We start from the raw sequence: 21,126 nt of genomic DNA on the forward strand, positions 1-21,126 counted from the left end.
TGGTAATAAAAAAAAAAAAATAATAATAATAATAATAATAATAATAATAATAAATAATGAGCGTTTTTCTTGCTCAAACACAATGATTAAACAATAATTCAAAAAAATAAAATAATAATAATAATAAATAATGAGCGTTTTTCCTGCTCAAACGCAATGATTAAATAATAATAACAATAAAAAAAAAAAAATAATAATAATAATAAATAATGAGCGTTTTTTCTGCTCAAACGCAATGATAAAAAAATAATAATAAAAATAATAATAATAATAATAATAATAATAATAATAAATAATGAGCGTTTTTCCTGATCAAATACAATGATTAAATAAAAAGAAATAATTATAATAATAATAATAAATAATGAGCATTTTTCCTGCTCAAACGCAATGATTAAATAAAAACAAATAATAATAATAATAATAATTAATGAGCGTTTTTCCTGCTCAAATGCAATGATAAATAAAAAGAAATAATAATAAAAAATTTGCATTTTTCCTGCTCAAATACAATTATTAAATAAAAAGAAATAATAATAATAATAATAATAATAATAAATAATGAGCATTTTTCCTGCTCAAACGCAATGATTAAATAAAAATAAATAAAAATAAATAATAATAATAATAATAATAAATAATGAGCGTTTTTCCTGCTCAAATCGATTCAAATAATTTCCCCCCCCAGGACCGTCACTAAGAAGAGCCGCGAGGCCAGCCGTTGCGGACTAAGCCAAAGCCACGGCCTCGCCTACAAAATCCAAAAAGCTCCTCAGGACCGGCGCGGTGTCCATTAAAAAAAATAAATAAATAATAACCCCTAATCATAACCTCTAACTGTATCCCTAACATTAAGCCTAACCCTAATATTAAACACTATTAACCCCTTACCCCAATATTAACCCCTAACCCAAATCCTAACCCCTAATATTAAACCCCAACCCTAATCCTAACATTAACCCCTAACCCTAATATTAAACCCCAACCCTAATCCTAACATTAAACCCTAACCCTAATCCTAACATTAACCCCTAACCCTAATATTAAACCCTAATCCTAACATTAACCCCCTTACCCCAATATTAACCCCTAACCAAAATCCTTACCCCAATATTAACCCCTAACCCAAATCCTAACAACTAATATTAACCCCTAACCCTAATCCTAACATTAACCCCTTACCCCAATATTAACCCCTAACCAAAATCCTAACCCCTAATATTAAACCCTAATCCTAATATTAACCCCTAATCCTAATATTAAACCCTAATCCTAATATTAACCCCTAACCCTAATATTAAACCCTAACCCTAATATTAACCCATAACCCTAATCCTAACATTAACCCCAATATTAACCCCTAACCCTAATATTAAACCCTAACCCTAATCCTAATATTAAACCCTAACCCTAATATTAACCCCTTACCCCAATATTAACCCCTAACCCAAATCCTAACAACTAATATTAACCCCTAACCCTATTAAACCCTAATCCTAATATTAACCCCTAACCCTAATCCTAACCCCTAATATTAAACCCTAATCCTAATATTAAACCCTAATCCTAATATTAACCCCTAACCCTAATATTAACCCATAACCCTAATCCTAACATTAACCCCAATATTAACCCCTAATCCTAATATTAAACCCTAACCCTAATATTAACCCCTTACCCTAATGTTAAATCCTATTAATCCGTTACCCCAATATTAATTCCCTAACCCAAATCATAACCCCTAAGCCAAACCCCAAACCTAACTAAATAATAAGTAAATAATACTCATAAAAATAATAATAAATACATTAGATGAATTAATTAACCCCTAAACAGAACTCTTAACCCCTTACAAAATAAAAGTAAACAAATAATAATGAATACATAAATAAAAGTGTATGGAAAAGCTAAAAGGCTGAAAAACAATCGCAACAAATGATGATGATTTTCTCGATTGGCTGATTCGGATACTTTGTAACAAGCGAGGCTCTTAGGCTCGGCTCGCACTTCCCGCACGTCTTGCGTAGGGTCGCCCATTCCTTTCAATAAGCCGCTCCTACACGCGGGAAAATGCGGAAAAGAAGTCCCCGACCCTCTTCCGAAATGACATCGAAGCGCCCGGTGCTGAGACTTCTTTCTGCCAATACAAACCCTGATGAAGAGGGGGCGGGGAGCTCCTGAAACGCGTTGGGAAGCCCTGTGATTTTTTTCTTTCGCGTTAAACATATCGTGAATTTCTGTGCCTTGACCGTCTTTTCTTTTTTTGTTTTTGTAAACAGGAGTTTGGATCCCGGTTGTTTCCGAGGATGATGACATCACTTTGGGGGGGAAGGTAAGTCTATTCTCTATGGTTTCTTCACGTGTTTTGTATTTTCTAATTTTATTTTTGTAACGTTGGGGGGGGGGCTAATTCAATAGGTGGACCCTGTTTTTCATTGCAAGGTCTTAAAGAGAAAAGAAGTCGCCATAAACCCTCTCAACTACACCTTTGTCCGACGCGTTTCGTCATAATGAGCACTTTCTTTTTCTTTTGGCAAAATGTTGTTGATCCCCAGTTAATAACAAAACTTCATGTGACGAGACGGTGTAATCTTGGTGAGAACACACGGGGGGGGCACACCATACAGAAATGAGAGTGAAGGTCGCACACAGCGCGGATCATAGTGAAAGTGAAAGCTTCGCGCATTTGCGCAAATGTTTTTTATAAAGCGTCCTACGAGTTTCCACTTGGGCAACCCCTACCATGCGAGCGAGCGAGCCTAAAAAAAAAAAAATTCCCCTTTTTCCGACAAACCGAGCGGGTTCTGGGAAAGGTAGGGGTTTTGGGTGGGGAGAATCAGTAAGTGGAGATGCACTTAGGGTTAAAGTTCATAGGTCAAAGGTCAGCTAGGGTTAGGATTAGGTTTAGAGTTAGGGTTCGGCATAGGGTTAGGGTCAGGGTTTAGGGTTCGGCATAGGGTTAGGGTTTAGGGTTAGAGGGTTAGGGGGTTAGGGTTAGAGGGTTAGGGTTGGGGTTAGGGCTCAATTCCTGAGTCCTAGCCATATTCTTCAATGGGAAACCCTAACCCCTAACCCTAACTCCTAACCCCTACCCTATGCTGAACCCAAACCCTAACCCCTAACCCCTACCCTATGCCAAACCCGAACCCTAACCCCTAACTCCTAACCCCTACCCTATGCCAAACCCGAACCCTAGCCCCTAGCTCCTAACCCCTACCCTATGCCGAACCCTAACCCTAACTCCTAACCCCTACCCTATGCCGAACTCGAACCCTAGCCCCTAACTCCTAACCCCTACCCTATGCCGAACCCGAACCCTAACCCTAGCCCCTAACTCCTAACCCCTACCCTATACCGAACCCGAACCCTAGCCCCTAACTCCTACCCTATGCCGAACCCGAACCCCTAACCCTAGCCCCTAACTCCTAACCCCTACCCTATGCCGAACCCGAACCCTAGCCCCTAACCCTAGCCCCTAACTCCTAACCCCTACCCTATGCCGAACCCGAACCCTAACCCTAGCCCCTAACTCCTAACCCCTACCCTATGCCGAACCCGAACCCTAACCCTAGCCCCTAACTCCTAACTCCTACCCTATGCCGAACCCGAACCCCTAACCCTAGCCCCTAACTCCTAACCCCTACCCTATGCCGAACCCAAACCCTAACCCTAGCCCCTAACTCCTAACCCCTACCCTATGCCGAACCCGAACCCTAACCCTAGCCCCTAACTCCTAACCCCTACCCTATGCCGAACCCGAACCCTAGCCCCTAACTCCTAACTCCTACCCTATGCCGAACCCCTAACCCTAGCCCCTAACTCCTAACCCCTACCCTATGCCGAACCCGAACCCTAACCCTAGCCCCTAACTCCTAACTCCTACCCTATGCCGAACCCGAACCCTAACCCTAGCCCCTAACTCCTACCCTATGCCGAACCCGAACCCCTAACCCCTAACTCCTAACCCCTACCCTATGCCGAACCCGAACCCCTAACCCTAGCCCCTAACTCCTAACCCCTACCCTATGCCGAACCCGAACCCTAGCCCCTAACTCCTAACCCCTACCCTATGCCGAACTCGAACCCTAACCCCTAACTCCTAACCCCTACCCTATGCCGAACCCGAACCCCAACCCTAACCCTCCATCCACGCTCCTCCCATAACTGATGGTGGAGGTGAGGACATCTCCCGAATAATTCCATCACTTTTACCCCCCCCCCCCCCCGTCTTCACCACATCTCACCAATCACGATGTATTACTAAGCCTCCCCCATAGAGAGCATTGCTAAGACCGCCGTCTACAATGCCCGCCCCCCATACACAGCTTCATCTTCTCATTGGATGGAGGAATCTCCACCACCGTCCGTCGTATTCAGAGCACCCCGATACCTGCAGGAGCCCCAAATAAAACAACGCTTCCAAACCTTAACTGTACCTGTAGTGTGTAGGCCATTTACTCACCTCCTGTAGCCTGATCGAAAAACTCCCAGAGATGGCGAGTGCCATGCCGCAGCAGATCTGGTAGCAGCCGCTTGCAGTCCCCTATACGACAGGAAGAAGCGGCACAGGGAGCCAATCAGTGCCGACAAGGAGCAAGCTGATAGGAGGAGTATTATAGATACCCGTACACTGTGTATCTGCTCCTGATGAGTGTTAAAGTGAACACGAAACGCGTAGAGCCATTATACGATGATACGTCACAGTGTACGGAGAGAGCAGAGTGACCGAGAGACGAGCTCACCCCCCCCCCCCCCACAGCGCTGCTTCTCCTTTCACTGTCCAGTCCCCTGGCTGGGTTTAATGATGCCGGCCGTCAGACTGTGGGCATCTAGTGGCAGCGACTGGTACTGCGGGTGAAAGAGAGGGAATCGGCGCGGCAGTTGCAGGTATGGCGGCGTTTTTTTTTTTTTTAGAATTTGGAATATCGCTTACCTTCCGCCTTCTTCTCCTTCCGGGATGTGGAAACCTGGAGGGGAAATGGAAATAAATGTTATTGTCAACTCATCTAATTTTATCATTTAATATTTTTTAATTAATGAATGTATCTGTTTTTATTTTATTTTAGCTTTTTAAATAATTAATTGATTAATTTATTTCATTCTATTAATTTGTTTTTATTTTATTTATTTTATGCATTTATTCATTTTTATTATTATTATTATTATTGTTTTGTTTGTTGCTAATAAAAATGAATAAATGCATAAAATAAATAAAATAAAAATATAAATAAATATAAATAAATTAATCAATTAATTATTTAAAAAGCTAAAATAAAATAAAAACAGATACATTCATTAATTAAAAAATAAATGAATAAATGCATTAAATAAATAAATAAAATAAAAACAAATTAATAAAATGAATTGTTTATTTTATTTAATAAACTTCTATTTATTTTATGCATTTATTTATTTATTTTTTAATTCATGAATGTATTTGTTTTTATTTTATTAATTTGTTTTTATTTATTATTATTAATTATTATTATATTATTATTATTATTATTATTATTATTATTGAAAAGATAAAATAAAATAAAAACAAATACATTCATGAATTTAAAAATAGAAATAAATGCATAAGATAAATAGAAGTTTATTAAATAAAATAAACAAATGAATTATTTAAAAAGATAAAAAAAATACAAACAGATAAATTCATGAACTAATAAAATAAAATATAACAAATAAATTAAGTAAATAAAATAAATAAATTCATTATTATTTAAAAAGATAAAATAAAAACTGATAAATTAATGAATTAAAAAAAACAAATGAGTAAATGCATAACGTAAATAAATAAATAAAATTAGAACAAATTAATAGAATAAAATAAAATAATCAATTAATTATTTAAAAAGCTAAAATAAAATAAAACAGATACATTCATTAATTAAAAAAATAAATGAATAAATAATTAAAATAAAAACAAATTAATAAAATGAATTATTTGAAAAAATTAAATAAAAACAAATACATTCATGAATTAAAAAATAAATAAATACATGCATAAAATAAATAGAAGTTTATATAAATAAAATAAACAAATGAATTATTTAAAAAGATAAAATAAAATATAAACAGATAAATTCATGAACTAATAAAATAAAATATAACAAATAAATTAAGTAAATAAAATAAATAAATTCATTATTATTTAAAAAGATAAAATAAAATAAAAACTGATAAATTAATGAATTAAAAAAACAAATGAATAAATGCATAACATAAATAAAAGAAGAACAAATTAATTACATTAAATAATTAATTATTTTAAAAGAAAAATAAAAAAAAACAGATAAATTCATGAATTAATCAAATAAAAAATAAAAACAGACAAGTCCATTAAGTAATAATAAAAAAAAATTATTAAATAAAAACAGATAAATTCATGAATTAATAAAAAAAATAAAAACAGATAAATTCCTTAAGTAGTAGAATAAAATAAATAAATGTTTGAAGGTGAAGTTTAATCTGCTGATATTTTCTCTGATCTCTCCATCTCCTCATCACCAATGTATAAAATCTTTACGTTTTAAAAAATTGTGTGCAAATCGGGCAAAAATCGAATATTCTCTGCAGATCGAACGTGCGAATGGAGAAAATAGCGCATTACGGCCACTAGAAGGCGCTGACTATCATCTCATCACTGGGTCTCTGTGCTTCTCTATGGAATTCAGGTAGATTAATGCTGGTGGGAGGGGCTTCCTGAAAACAGGAAGAATACACACGTCTATTCAGAGAATATTGGCTTACCCCGGAGTTCCACTTTAGACTGGAGGGTAGATGTGCCCCCCCCCCCCAGTGGGAAGATGTTTATGGAAGCAGAGCAGTGGACCTGCTGACCCCCCCCCCCCCCCGAGCCAGCCCCTCCCCCCTCGGGGGTCTTCATACTTTCACAATACCGGCTCAATCTCCTCCAGATGTGACCTCTGAGACCCCCCCCCCCCCCCCCGGATAAATATAGAAGAGGAGTTATTCCAGGACTGAGAGCGCCACCGTCCCTGAGGACCCCAACATGCCGGCTACAAACAATATATATCCCCACATACAAAACTACACCTACTGCGGTAACCATGGAAACGGCACGGCTTTATTAAAGCAGAACCCCCAGGATTGGCCAACATTAACTACATGCGTTCCTCCTGGAGTCTTGGGGGGAGGGGGGGTGTGGGATTAATCGTTACTTCTATAGGATTGGGGAAAAATCGAATGTTTTAAAGCTTTATTCTCTGGAGCGCGAATATGTGAAAAGGAAAAAAAATACCACATTATGTCCACTAGATGGCGCTGCCAACCATAATACATTCCAGAAAACACTAGAGGGAATTAGTAACCATTGGGCACAGTGATGTGGTCATTCCCTCCAGCGTTCTCTATAATTGTTACATTGTATCTCTTGTATTTCCCACGCTCCTCAATGCCATCTAGTGGCCACAATGTACCATTTTCCACAATCGTACATTCGATCTGCAGAGGATAGTGCTTGGGAACAATCGATTTCGTCCCATTCACAGTTTTGATGGACAAACAGCTACACAATCTTTTTATAATTACGCCCCCCCCCCCCTGGTCTTGTCTCTGCCCCCTCCTGTAGTTTTCTACAGTGGGTGGAGCCTGCTGGATTCCTCCCACAGCTCTGTTCCCTCTCTTAGTGTAAGGGGCATGGTCGTGTCTCCGCCCCCTCCTGTAGTGGGTGGGGCCTGCTAGGCTCCTCCCACCACTATGCTCTCTATCCCTGTGCAAGTGGACTGGTCTGGTCTCTGCCCCCTCCTGTAGTGGGTGGGGCCTGCTGGGGCCCCAATGACCATCAATATATCCCCCCCCATGGTCATCAATATAATTGCATCCACTGTGCCCATCAATTGCATCTACTGTGCCCATCAATTGCATCCACTGTGCCCGTCAAATGCATCCACTGTGCCCATCAAATGCATCCACTGTGCCCATCAATTGCATCCACTGTGCCCATCAAATGCATCCACTGTGCCCATCAATTGCATCCGCTGTGCCCATCAAATGCATCCACTGTGCCCATCAATTGCATCCGCTGTGCCCATCAAATGCATCCACTGTGCCCATCAAATGCATCCACTGTGCCCATCAATTGCATCCACTGTGCCCATCAATTGCACCCACTGTGCCCGTCAAATGCATCCACTGTGCCCATCAAATGCATCCACTGTGCCCATCAATTGCATCCACTGTGCCCATCAAATGCATCCACTGTGCCCATCAATTGCATCCGCTGTGCCCATCAAATGCATCCGCTGTGCCCATCAAATGCAGTCACTGTGCCCATCAATTACATCCACTGTGCCCATCAGTATATTCCTCCCCATGGCCATCAATATATTATATATGACGTTGCCCCCCCCTGACCATTATTATGGTCAGATGGGCCTACCAGTGCCCATCAGTGCCGCCTCATCAGTGCTGCCTCATCAGTGCCGCCTCATAAGTGCCCTTCAGTGCTGCCTGTCAGTTACCCTCAGTGATGTCTATCAGTTACCATCAGTGATGTCTGTCAGTGCCCTTCAGTGCTGCAGATCAGTGCCCATCTGTGATGCTTGTCAGTGCCTCCTCATCAGTGCCTCCTATTTAATTGCTGTCCATCGGTGCTGCCTATCAGTACCCAATAAGTGCCCAATAAGTGCCCAATAAGTGCCTTCTCATCAGTGCCCATTGGTGTAGCCTATGAATGCCCATCAGTGCCATTAATCAGTGCTCATCATTGCTGCACCCATCAGTACCCATTGGTGCCCATCAGTGCCTCCTCATCAGTGAAGGAGGAAAATTACTTATTTACAAATTTTCAAACAGAAACTGAGAAAAACTTATTTTTTTTTGTTAAATCTCCCCCCACACATTACAATCCGATTGTACAATAAAGATCTACCGCAACCAGCCTGCCAGATTGGATGCAAGCGGATTGGATAGTTTAGGTGGATCCTCATATTATAACGTTTTTTGTAAATCTAAAGCAGATTGTAATGTCAGTGGTGACCCCCCCCCCCCCCCCCCCAGATCTACCAACAACTAAGGGCCCCACACACGTTACAATCTCTGTACAACCAAATAAAGACGTGCCGACTATAAACGTGTAACACAAGCTTTAGAGGAGATTGTATGGTGTGTGGTCAGCTTGGGTGGGGCAGTCCCTTGCCTGGCTGGATACGAGGGATCTGGTTGGATGAGGAGGGATCTGGTTGGATGAGGAGGGATCTGGTTGTACAGAGATTGTATGGTGTGTGGTGAGCCGCTCTCCAGATGTGGGAGCGTTGTTGTCTCGGAATGTCGCACTTTACCTTCTCCCGTCTAAAGCACGCCCTGAGCAGATCCAGCAGCGGCATGTCGTGTGTCTGGTGGGGGGCCCCTCAGAGGGGCTCCTGGGGGCGATGGGATCCTGGGGTGCGGGACTCCCGGGGCAGATCCATGGGAATGGGGCAGAGGGACAGCTGTGCCGGGCTGTCAGTGAGGACGGGGGAGGGGGGCGGGGCCCGCAGTTTAAATCCTGCACTCCATTCCCGTTGGCTGGACCGGCGCCCCCCAATCTTGGCACTCAGACCGCGGAATCATCGCAACATTCAAATCGTCTCTGTACAAGGATTCTATTTATACTTCCAGAGGGGGGGGGGGGGCGATCGACTCTCCCCCCCCCCCCACCAACCAGAATCCAGGAGGACGGAAACACGCCGTCACCCCGGAGACCGCAAAACGCTCCATGTAACCCTTTCCTGACTATTATATTATATTCTATTCTATTATATTGTATCGTATTATATTGTTTTATATTCTATTATATTGTATTATATTGTATTATATTGTATTATATTGTATTATATTATATATTATATCGTATTATATTATATTGTTTTATATTCTATTCTATTACATCGTATTGTATTGTTTTATATTCTATTCTATCGTATTATATTATATTCTATTCTATCGTATTATATTATATTCTATTATATCGTATTATATTGTGTTATATTGTATTCTATTATATCGTATTATATTATATTATATTCTATTATATTGTATTGTATTATATTGTTTTATATTGTATTATATTATATTATATTGTGTTATATTCTATTCTATTATATTGTATTCTATTCTATTATATTGTATTCTATTATATTGTTTTATATTGTATTATATTATATTGTATTATATTCTATTATATTGTGTTATATTCTATTCTATTATATTGTATTCTATTCTATTATATTGTATTCTATTATATTGTTTTATATTGTATTATATTATATTGTATTATATTCTATTATATTGTATTCTATTCTATTATATTGTATTGTATTATATTGTTTTATATTATATTATATTCTATTGTATTGTTTTATATTATATTATATTGTATTATATATTGTATTCTATTATATTATATTGCATTGTATTATATTGTATTATATTGTATTCTATTAAAAAATACTATATTGTATTTTTTATTATGTAATATTGTTCTATATTGGAATATATTATACTATTCTATATATTATATTATATGATGGGACAGAACTCAGTGGAAGGATCCTTACCATCCCTGCAGTCAACAAAATGTTTGATGTAACCCCTTCCTGTCATGTTTGAAACATTTATATTATATTATTCTGTATTGTGTTACATTATATTTATCTATATTATAATAAATCATATTATATTATATGAGAGTTGGGACCCTGTGAAAGGAGACTTACCATCACTGCGGAGTCCATGAAACATTCAATGGAATCCCTTCCATTTATGTTATATTATATTTCTCTATATTATATGATAGGAGATGGAACTCTGTGGAAGGATATCCTCCATCACTGCGGGTTCAGCCCCTTCCTGTCATGTTTGATATAATTATATGATTTAATATTAATATTATAATATGTTATATTATCTTATTTTATTCTATATTGTATTACATTATATTACCGGTATATTATATATAAGAGATGGAAGGATAATTACCATCACTGCAGGCTAAACCCCTTTCTGTCATGTTTGATCCATTTATATTATTTTATTCTATATTGTATTATATTATATTCATCTATTTTATATTATATTGTATTGTATTATATTATATTAATCTATTTTATATTATATTATATTATATTATATTGTATTATATGAGATGGAACTCTGTGGAAGGATACCCTCAATCACTGAGGATTAAACCCCTTTCTGTCATGTTTGATATAATTATATCATTTATATTTTTTTATTGTTTTATATTATTCTATATTGTATTATATTATATTCATCTACTGTATATTATATTACATTGTATTATATTAAATTATTTTATATTATTCTATATTGTATTATATTATATTCATCTATATTATATTACATTGTATTATATTATTTTATATTATTCTATATTGTATTATATCATATTCATCTATATTATATTATATTACATTGTATTATATTATTTTTATATTATTCTATATTGTATTATATTATTTTCATCTATATTATATTATATTACATTGTATTATATTATTTTTATATTATTCTATATTGTATTATATTATTTTCATCTATATTATATTACATTGTATTATATTATGTTATATTATTTTATATTATTCTATATTGTATTATATTATTTTCATCTATATTATATTACATTGTATTATATTATGTTATATTATTTTATATTATTCTATATTGTATTATATTATATTCATCTATATTATATTACATTGTATTATATTATATTATATTATTTTATATTATTCTATATTATATTGAATTACATTATACTATGTAATATTTTTTTTTATATTATCCTATATTGTATTATATTTTATTCATCTATATATCCTATCACATTATAATCTATAATACGGACCTCTTCCGGAAGGATACTTTCTATCACAACGTTTGTAAACAATGTTTCTGTGACTTCCCATTCTATATCTAAGGAACGGGTCACCCCGGAGAATCGCACATTTTCCCGCACCGCACACAAAGCACGCTGCCTCCAGGTACCCTTACTTCTTACAGGCCACGCCCCCCGCGCATCTGGGAAACACGCCTGCGATTGCGGCCACCAAAAGGGAAGATTACCGCAGAGCCGCGCGGTTTGGGGTGGCGCAATTCTAAACTATTTTTTCCGTGTAGGGCGGCCACCTGAAACGAACGGCTTGTAATGAACTCGCTGTGCAGGAAACGCGCATGCTCGGACCATGGTGGGAACCAGCTCCAGGGCTTCATTAGCATTGCGGTGGATCGCTTTTCAGTGGGCAGAAATGTCGCATTTAGTGGGCGGTACCCCCACCAGACACCACCCATTTTAGGGGGGGGGGGATGTGACACAACTGGCCTGCGTATGTGTGCAATGCGCATGGCTGAGAAGGAAGTGTTGGCATTTTCATGGTTAAAACACGCAGTGAAGAGGCGAAATATCACCACCTCACATCACAGATCGCTTTTCAGAGGGGTGGTAAGAGCCCTCATCTGCTTTTGTATGTTTTGTTACTGGAGCTGAAAGGAATTCAGATGAGCCCCCCTCCCCCCCTCGATGTTATCGCATCTCCGCCTCCTACCGCTGGACGGCGGCCAAATGATCCCACCGCCATTGGCCAGAGAGGGATCACTTTGAGGCAGTTGATCAGAGAGGGATCACTTTGAGGCAGCTGGTCAGAGAGGGATCACTTTGAGGCAGTTGGCCAGAGAGGGATCACTTTGATGCAGTTGGCCAGAGAGGGATCACTTTGATGCAGTTGGCCAGAGAGGGATCACTTTGATGCAGTTGGCCAGAGAGGGATCACTTTGAAGCAACTGGCCAGAGAGGGATCACTTTGACGCAGTTGGCCAGAGAGGGATCACTTTGAGGCAGTTGGCCAGAGAGGGATCACTTTGAAGCAACTGGCCAGAGAGGGATCACTTTGACGCAGTTGGCCAGAGAGGGATCACTTTGAGGCAGTTGGCCAGAGAGGGATCACTTTGAGGCAGTTGGCCAGAGAGGGATCACTTTGAAGCAGTTGGCCAGAGAGGGATCACTTTGACTCAGTTGACCAGAGAGGGATCACTTTGACGCAGTTGGTCAGAGAGGGATCACTTTGAAGCAGTTGGCCAGAGAGGGATCACTTTGACTCAGTTGGCCAGAGAGGGATCACTTTGATGCAGTTGGCCAGAGAGGGATCACTTTGACTCAGTTGGCCAGAGAGGGATCACTTTGACGCAGTTGGCCAGAGAGGGATCACTTTGACTCAGTTGATCAGAGAGGGATCACTTTGAGGCAGTTGGCCAGAGAGGGATCACTTTGACTCAGTTGGCCAGAGAGGAATCACTTTGAGGCAGTTGGCCAGAGAGGGATCACTTTGAGGCAGTTGGTCAGAGAGGGATCACTTTGAGGCAGTTGGCCAGAGAGGGATCACTTTGAGGCAGTTGGTCAGAGAGGGATCACTTTGATGCAGTTGGTCAGAGAGGGATCACTTTGAGGCAGTTGGCCAGAGAGGGATCACTTTGAGGCAGTTGGTCAGAGAGGGATCACTTTGACGCAGGCTGAGGTATGAATTTGCTAAAATAAATTATTACAGAAGTAAATAGAAAAGTTAACAGCGCCCTCTGGTGGACAGTTGGGGTAAGACGTGCAACGTAAGAGGCCAAGTCTATGGACTCCTTTGACGTCTGAATGTGCGCCAACGCTAATTTAAGCGTATTCTTTAAACCAGACACGCTTAAATTAGGCTCAGATACGAGCGGAGTAAGTGTCTTACACCCTCGTATCCTAAAGTGTAATTTTTAGGCTGGCCGCTAGGTGGCGCTTCCATTGCGGTCGGCATAGAATATGTAAATCACTAGATACGCCGATTCACGAACGTACGCCCGGCCGACGCAGTACAGATACGCCGTTTACGTAACGCTTTATCAGGCCTAAAGTTATTCCATCAAATAGCTGGAATAGTAATGTTTAAGTATGGCCGCCGTTCCCGCGTCGAAAATTTTTCGTCGTTTGCGTAAGTCGTCCGTGAATGGGGATTTACGTCGTTTACGTCCACGTGGAAACCAATAGGACTGTGCGGCGTACTTTGCCGCAATGCACGCTGGGATATGTACACGGACGGCGCATGCGCCGTTCCAAAAAAAAAAACGTCAATCACGTCGGGTCAACCCAAATTAACATAAAACACGCCCCCTCAGCCTATTTTGAATTAGGCGCGCTTACGCCAGCCGCATTTACGCTACGCCGCCGTAACTTAGCAGGCAAGTGCTTTGTGAATCATGTACTTGCCTCGCTAACTTACGGCGGCGTAGTGTAAACGCGATACGCTACGCCGCCGCAAGGATAGGCCTGCCTACCTGAATCTGGCCACACGTGTGTGTAAAGGCAGGCGTCCCAATACTTTTGGAAATACAGTGTATACAGATCCCTCTACATGGAGATCTCTTCAAAATAAATCTGCCAATGGTTGGACTCCAACGCATTTCAACTCATAAAGAGACTTCATGAGGGGGGAAAGCAATATTGAACCCTACAGACTAAGACGCCATTAAAGTTCATGTGTGTGTAAAGGCAGGCGTCCCAATACTTTTGACAATAGCGTGTATGTTGAAATTGCCGTTTGTAGCCTCCTTCAGAAGCTCATATGATAAGGTGACAACGCAGGAGCAGATTCGGGAGGCAGGAAGGGAGTGTTGTCACCTTATAACAGGAAGTGCCTGAACAAGGACCGTGGTGGCAGGATCGCCGGGGGTGTTATCCATCCCTCAGATCTCCTCTGTGGAATCCGTCGCTCACAGATTTCCGCAGCAGACGGAACGCGCTCGGGGGGGGGGTAATCTGAGCTCAGCCCCACCCACACAGCCTCTCTCTCTCTCTGAGAAGGGTCCCTGTTCCCCGCAGCAGATTTGTCATTTTTCTGTTGACCTTTTTGAGGGGAATTTTTTTTCCCGCATAGCGGAGAGTGGAAAATCACAGAATGTCCGGCGCTGGGATTAACCCTTCCCCCACGCCGCAGAAGCCGGGGAACGCTTCCCCGCTAGTGCAGCGGTTAGCTCTTCCGCCTTGCAGCGCCGAGGTCCTTGGTTGGGCATCCCAGAAATTTGCATGGAGTTTGCACGTTCTCTGCCTGAGCTTCCATTAGATTTCCTCCCACACTGCAGAGGCACCCCGGCTCCCCTGTGTATGTGGGATCCGCACCGTAGATTGTGAGCTCCTTGTTTTGTTTGTTAGTTTATTTTTATATTTTTTTAGTGTTGCAATAAGAAAGTGCAAAATGAAATAAAAAAAACACCATAACCGTATATACTGGAGTATAAGCCGAGGCACCTCATTCTACCACAAAAAAAACTGGGAAAAGAGGGTCAACAATGCTCATCTTCAGCCTCACTGTGCCCATCTGCAGCCTCACTATGCCCATTTGCATCCTCCCTGTGCCCATCTGTCTCATCGGTGCCCATCTGCAGCCTCACTGTGCCCACCTGTCTCATCTGCAGCCTCACTTTGCCCACCTGTCTCATCAGAGCCCACCTGCAGCCTCACTGTGCCCACCTGTCTCATCAGAGCCCACCTGCAGCCTCACTGTGCCCACCTGTCTCATCAGCGCCCATCTGCAGCCTCACTGTGCCCACCTGTCTCATCAGTGCCCATGTGCAGGCTCACTGTGCCCACCTGTCTCAACATGGCCCATCTGCAGCCTCACTGTGCCCATCTGCAGCCTCACTGTGCCCACCTGTCTCATCAGTGCCCATCTGCAGCCTCACTGTGCCCACCTGTCTCATCAGAGCCCACCTGCAGCCTCACTGTGCCCACCTGTCTCAACAGTGCCCATTTGCAGCCTCACTATGCTCACCTGTCTCATCAGTGCCCATCTGCAGCCTCACTGTGCCCACCTGTCTCATCAGAGCCCATCTGCAGCCTCACTGTGCCCACCTGTCTCATCAGCGCCCATCTGCAGCCTCACTGTGTCCACCTGTCTCATCAGTGCCCATCTGCAGCCTCACTGTGCCCACCTGTCTCATCAGTGCCCATCTGCAGCCTCACTGTGCCCATCTGTCTCATCAGTGCTCATTTGCAGCCTTACTGTGCCCACCTGTCTCAGAGCCCATCTGCAGCCTCACTGTGCCCACCTGTCTCATCAGTGTCCATCTGCAGCCTCACTATGCCCATCTGTCTTATCAGTGCCCATCTGCAGCCTCCCTGTGCCCATCTGCAGCCTCACTGTGCCCACCTGTCTCATCAGTGCCCATCTGCAGCCTCCCTGTGCCCATCTGCAGCCACACTGTGCCCATCTGCAGCCTCACTGTGACTATTTGCAGCATCAGTGCCCACCTGTCTCATCGGTGTCCATCTGCAGCCTCACTGTGCCCATCTGCAGCCTCATGTGCCTTTGATCTCCCGCAACTGCAGTCGGTGGTGTCCTGTCAAAAGTTCCAACTTATCAAATTCTCCAACCGGGTGCACTGCGCATGCCCGATTGCGTCCACGAGAACGTCTTTCTGCTGTACAGATAAAGATCATTTCTAATAATATTCAATTACAATCTGACTTGTGTTGCAATTGTATATTATTATTATTTTTTTAAATATTCTATATTTTATTTTATTTTTTTGCAATTTTTTTTCCCATGAGAGTGGACTTCCTCTTTAATCATTGGGGGGGGGGGGGGGGGTCTCACCAAAACTGAGATTCCCATACCTCCCAACATTTTAACCACTTCCTTACTGGGCACGTATACCCCTTCCTGACCAGGTGAAATTTCAGCTTCTGGCACTGCATCGCTTTAACTGACAATTGCGCGGTGGTGCGACGTGGCTCCCAAACATAATTGGCGTCCTTTTCCCCCCACAAATAGAGCTTTCTTTTGGTGGTATTTGATCACCTCTGCGGTTTTTATTTTTTGCGCCATAAACAAAAAAAGAGTGACAATTTAAAAAAAAAGTCAATATTTTTTACTTGTTACTATAATAAATATCCCATTTTTTTTTTTTTTTATTATTTTTTTTCTCAGTTTAGGCCGATACGAATTCTTCTACATATTTTTGGTAAAAAAAAAAAATCGCAATAAGCGACTGGTTTGCGCAAAAGTTATAGCGCTTACAAAATAGGGGACAGAATTATTATTCATTTTTATTATAATTTTTTTTTACTAGTAATGGCGGCGATCTGCGATTTTTATTGGGACTGCGACGTTATGGCGGACACATCGGACACTTTTGACACATTTTTGGCGCCATTCACATTTATACTGCGATCAGTGCTATAAAAATGCACCGATTACTGTATAAATGTGACTGGCAGTGAAGGGGTTAACACTAGGGGGGCATGGAAGGGGTTAAATGTGTATCCTGGGTGTGTTCTTACTGTGTGGGGGGAGGGGGGTGACTGGGGGAGGTGACCGATCTGTGTTCCTATGTACAAGGGACACAGATCGGTCTCCTCTCTCCCTGACAGGACGTGGAGCTCTGTGTTTACACCCCATCATTACACACAGAGCTCCACGTCTTGTCCCTGTAGCCGCCGATCGCGAGTGCCTGGCGGACATCGCGGCCGCCAGGCACGCGCATCGGCATCTCAGGAATGCGGCGGGCACGCGCGCGCCGCCGGCGGCGCTCGCGCGCCCTCTAGTGGCCTGGAAGAGCGGAGATTTAGAACCACCCCACATATTCGTACGGCCGTCGGGAAGTGGTTAAAAATCCACTGCGGGACAGTTGTTGAGCGGGGGGGGTCGAATTGAATAAAGTTGTTGAGTGGTCATTGCTGACCTTGCTGCAGTGTACCGTCTCCAAGAGAGGTGCGTGGAGAGAGGTGGCCAGAGTGCAGATGCCGCTGTCATCATCCGGAGCCGGAGAAGTGGAAAAGGTGGGTGGAGCCAGGGTAGCACTGATGACACCTCCTCGCTCTAGACCCGGCCTCACTCTGGGAGTCTCTGTGTGTGACGTCACTGGTTGTTAGACGCCAAGCGGGGCGGCCCCAGCAACCAGTGATCAGTTAGGGTGGCTGCACCTGGTATGTGCCAGGGAACCGCGGGAGAACTTAGGATATCCGGTGACCAGACGTCACTCGCTTGTTCTGGCACTGGGCTGCGGGAATTTAGCTATGATCGCGGGACATATTTCAAATTGCGGGAAATTCCCGCAGAATTCGGGACGGTTGGGAGGTATGGATTCCTATTGCAGGGGGTGCCTAAAATCTGACTTGTGTCACAAGTGATCTCACCAAAACTGAAATTCCTATTGCAGGGGATGCCTAAAATCTGACTTGTATACTATCTGTGTAAAGAGCGCCTCCAGGGGGCCATTTTGCAGAAAATTACAGCGGCTGCAAATTGAAAAGGAAAGATCATTTCTAATAATATTCAATTACAATCTGACCCATAGCAGGAATGTCCATACCGGGTGTAACGGGAGGGGGAGGGGTTAAAGAAACACACATACCGGATCCTCGTCTGCAGGCGGATCTCTCCGTCTTTCGGGATCTGATTGCGGCAGATTATCGGGAACTGAAGAGCGCGTCGCTCCTGGAGGGACACCTCCGCAGTATCGCCATCCTGCGTCCTCCTCCGTGCCGGCGGCGGTGTCCTCCCGGTGACAACAGGTGGGAAGCAGACAACGGGGACCCCGGAGACGTCGTTTCCTCCTTCCACTTCTCCGGGGTGACGGGTTGGTGAGGAGGACCGAGCTTTGCCGGGGTGGGAAGGAGGAGCTCCGAGGTCCTCCGAGATTCGGCTCCACGCCATTCATAGTTGTTGTTGTTGAATCACCGAAGGTGTTTGTCTTCCCTCAACTGGTGACCATCCGGTGCGCGAGATTCACTTCCATCCCCGAGCCTGGAGGGGGCAGAACATAACATTATATACCACAAAGTGATCCCTCTCTGGCCAACTGCCTCAAAGTGATCCCTCTCTGGCCAACTGCCTCAAAGTGATCCCTCTCTGGCCAACTGCCTCAAAGTGATCCCTCTCTGGCCAACTGCATCAAAGTGATCCCTCTCTGGCCAACTGCCTCAAAGTGATCCCTCTCTGGCCAACTGCCTCAAAGTGATCCCTCTCTGACAAACTGCCTCAAAGTGATCCCTCTCTGGCCAACTGCCTCAAAGTGATCCCTCTCTGGCCAACTGCCTCAAAGTGATCCCTCTCTGGCCAACTGCCTCAAAGTGATCCCTCTCTGGCCAACTGCCTCAAAGTGATGCCTCTCTGGCCAACTGCCTCAAAGTGATCCCTCTCTGGCCAACTGCATCAAAGTGATCCCTCTCTGGCCAACTGCATCAAAGTGATCCCTGTCTGACCAACTGCCTCAAAGTGATCCCTCTCTGGCCAACTGCCTCAAAGTGATCCCTCTCTGGTCAACTGCCTCAAAGTGATCCCTCTCTGGCCAACTGCCTCAAAGTGATCCCTCTCTGACCAACTGCATCAAAGTGATCCCTCTCTGGCCAACTGCCTCAAAGTGATCCCTGTCTGGCCAACTGCCTCAAAGTGATCCCTCTCTGGTCAACTGCCTCAAAGTGATCCTTCTCTGACCAACTGTCTCAAAGTGATCCCTCTCTGGCCAACTGCCTCAAAGTGATCCTTCTCTGACCAACTGCCTCAAAGTGATCCCTCTCTGGCCAACTGCCTCAAAGTGATCCCTCTCTGGCCAACTGCCTCAAAGTGATCCCTCTCCAGTCAACTTCCTCAAAGTGATCCCTCTCTGGCCAACTGCCTCAAAGTGATCCTTCTCTGACCAACTGTCTCAAAGTGATCCCTCTCTGGCCAACTGCCTCAAAGTGATCCCTCTCTGGCCAACTGCTTCAAAGTGATCCCTCTCTGGTCAACTGCCTCAAAGTGATCCCTCTCTGGCCAACTGCCTCAAAGTGATCCCTCTCTGGCCAACTGCCTCAAAGTGATCCCTCTCTGGCCAACTGCCTCAAAGTGATCCCTCTCTGGCCAACTGCCTCAAAGTGATCCCTCTCTGGCCAACTGCCTCAAAGTGATCCCTCTCTGGCCAACTGCCTCAAAGTGATCCCTCTCTGGCCAACTGCCTCAAAGTGATCCCTCTCTGGCCAACTGCCTCAAAGTGATCCCTCTCTGACCAACTGCCTCAAAGTGATCCCTCTCTGGCCAACTGCCTCAAAGTGATCCCTCTCTGGCCAACTGCCTCAAAGTGATCCCTCTCTGGCCAGTGCCTCAAAGTGATCCTTCTCTGACCAACTGCCTCAAAGTGATCCCTCTCCGGCCAACTGCCTCAAAGTGATCCCTCTCTGGCCAACTGCCTCAAAGTGATCCCTCTCCAGTCAACTTCCTCAAAGTGATCCCTCTCTGGGCAACTGCCTCAAAGTGATCCCTCTCTGGCCAACTGCCTCAAAGTGATCCCTCTCTGGCCAACTGCCTCAAAGTGATCCCTCTCTGGTCAACTGCCTCAAAGTGATCCTTCTCTGACCAACTGTCTCAAAGTGATCCCTCTCTGGCCAACTGCTTCAAAGTGATCCCTCTCTGGTCAACTGCCTCAAAGTGATCCCTCTCTGGCCAACTGCATCAAAGTGATCCCTCTCTCGCCAACTGCCTCAAAGTGATCCCTCTCTGACAAACTGCCTCAAAGTGATCCCTCTCTGGCCAACTGCCTCAAAGTGATCCCTCTCTGGCCAACTGCCTCAAAGTGATCCCTCTCTGGCCAGTGCCTCAAAGTGATCCTTCTCTGACCAACTGCCTCAAAGTGATCCCTCTCTGGCCAACTGCCTCAAAGTGATCCCTTTATGGCCAACTGCCTCAAAGTGATCCCTCTCTGGTCAACTGCCTCAAAGTGATCCCTTTCTGGCCAACTGCCTCAAAGTGATCCCTCTCTGGCCAACTGCCTCAAAGTGATCCCTCTCTGGCCAACTGAGTCAATGTGATCCCTCTCTGGCCAACTGCCTCAAAGTAATCCCTCTCTGGCCAACTGCCTCAAAGTGATCCCTCTCTGGTCAACTGCCTCAAAGTGATCCTTCTCTGGCCAACTGCCTCAAAGTGATCCCTCTCTGGCCAACTGCCTCAAAGTGATCCCTCTCTGGCCAACTGCCTCAAAGTGATCCCTCTCTGGCCAACTGCATCAAAGTGATCCCTCTCTGGCCAACTGCATCAAAGTGATCCCTCTCTGACCAACTGCCTCAAAGTGATCCCTCTCTGGCCAATTGAGTCA

The 21,126-nt window shown here is 43.3% G+C and overlaps 1 protein-coding gene across 1 annotated transcript in view; it reads right to left on the bottom strand.

Moving 5' to 3' along the window:
- Window positions 1-4,953, bottom strand: part of STARD8 (StAR related lipid transfer domain containing 8) — a 160,649-nt gene extending 155,696 nt beyond the window's left edge. The window contains exon 1 of the mRNA XM_040322674.1: window positions 4,934-4,953. The gene's annotated coding sequence lies outside the window, so the exon portion shown is untranslated. The remainder of the gene's footprint in view (window positions 1-4,933) is intronic.
- Window positions 4,954-21,126: the final 16,173 nt, after the last annotated feature.

This window comes from Rana temporaria, chromosome 9 (assembly GCF_905171775.1).
Source record: "Rana temporaria chromosome 9, aRanTem1.1, whole genome shotgun sequence".
Lineage (NCBI taxonomy): Eukaryota > Metazoa > Chordata > Amphibia > Anura > Ranidae > Rana > Rana temporaria.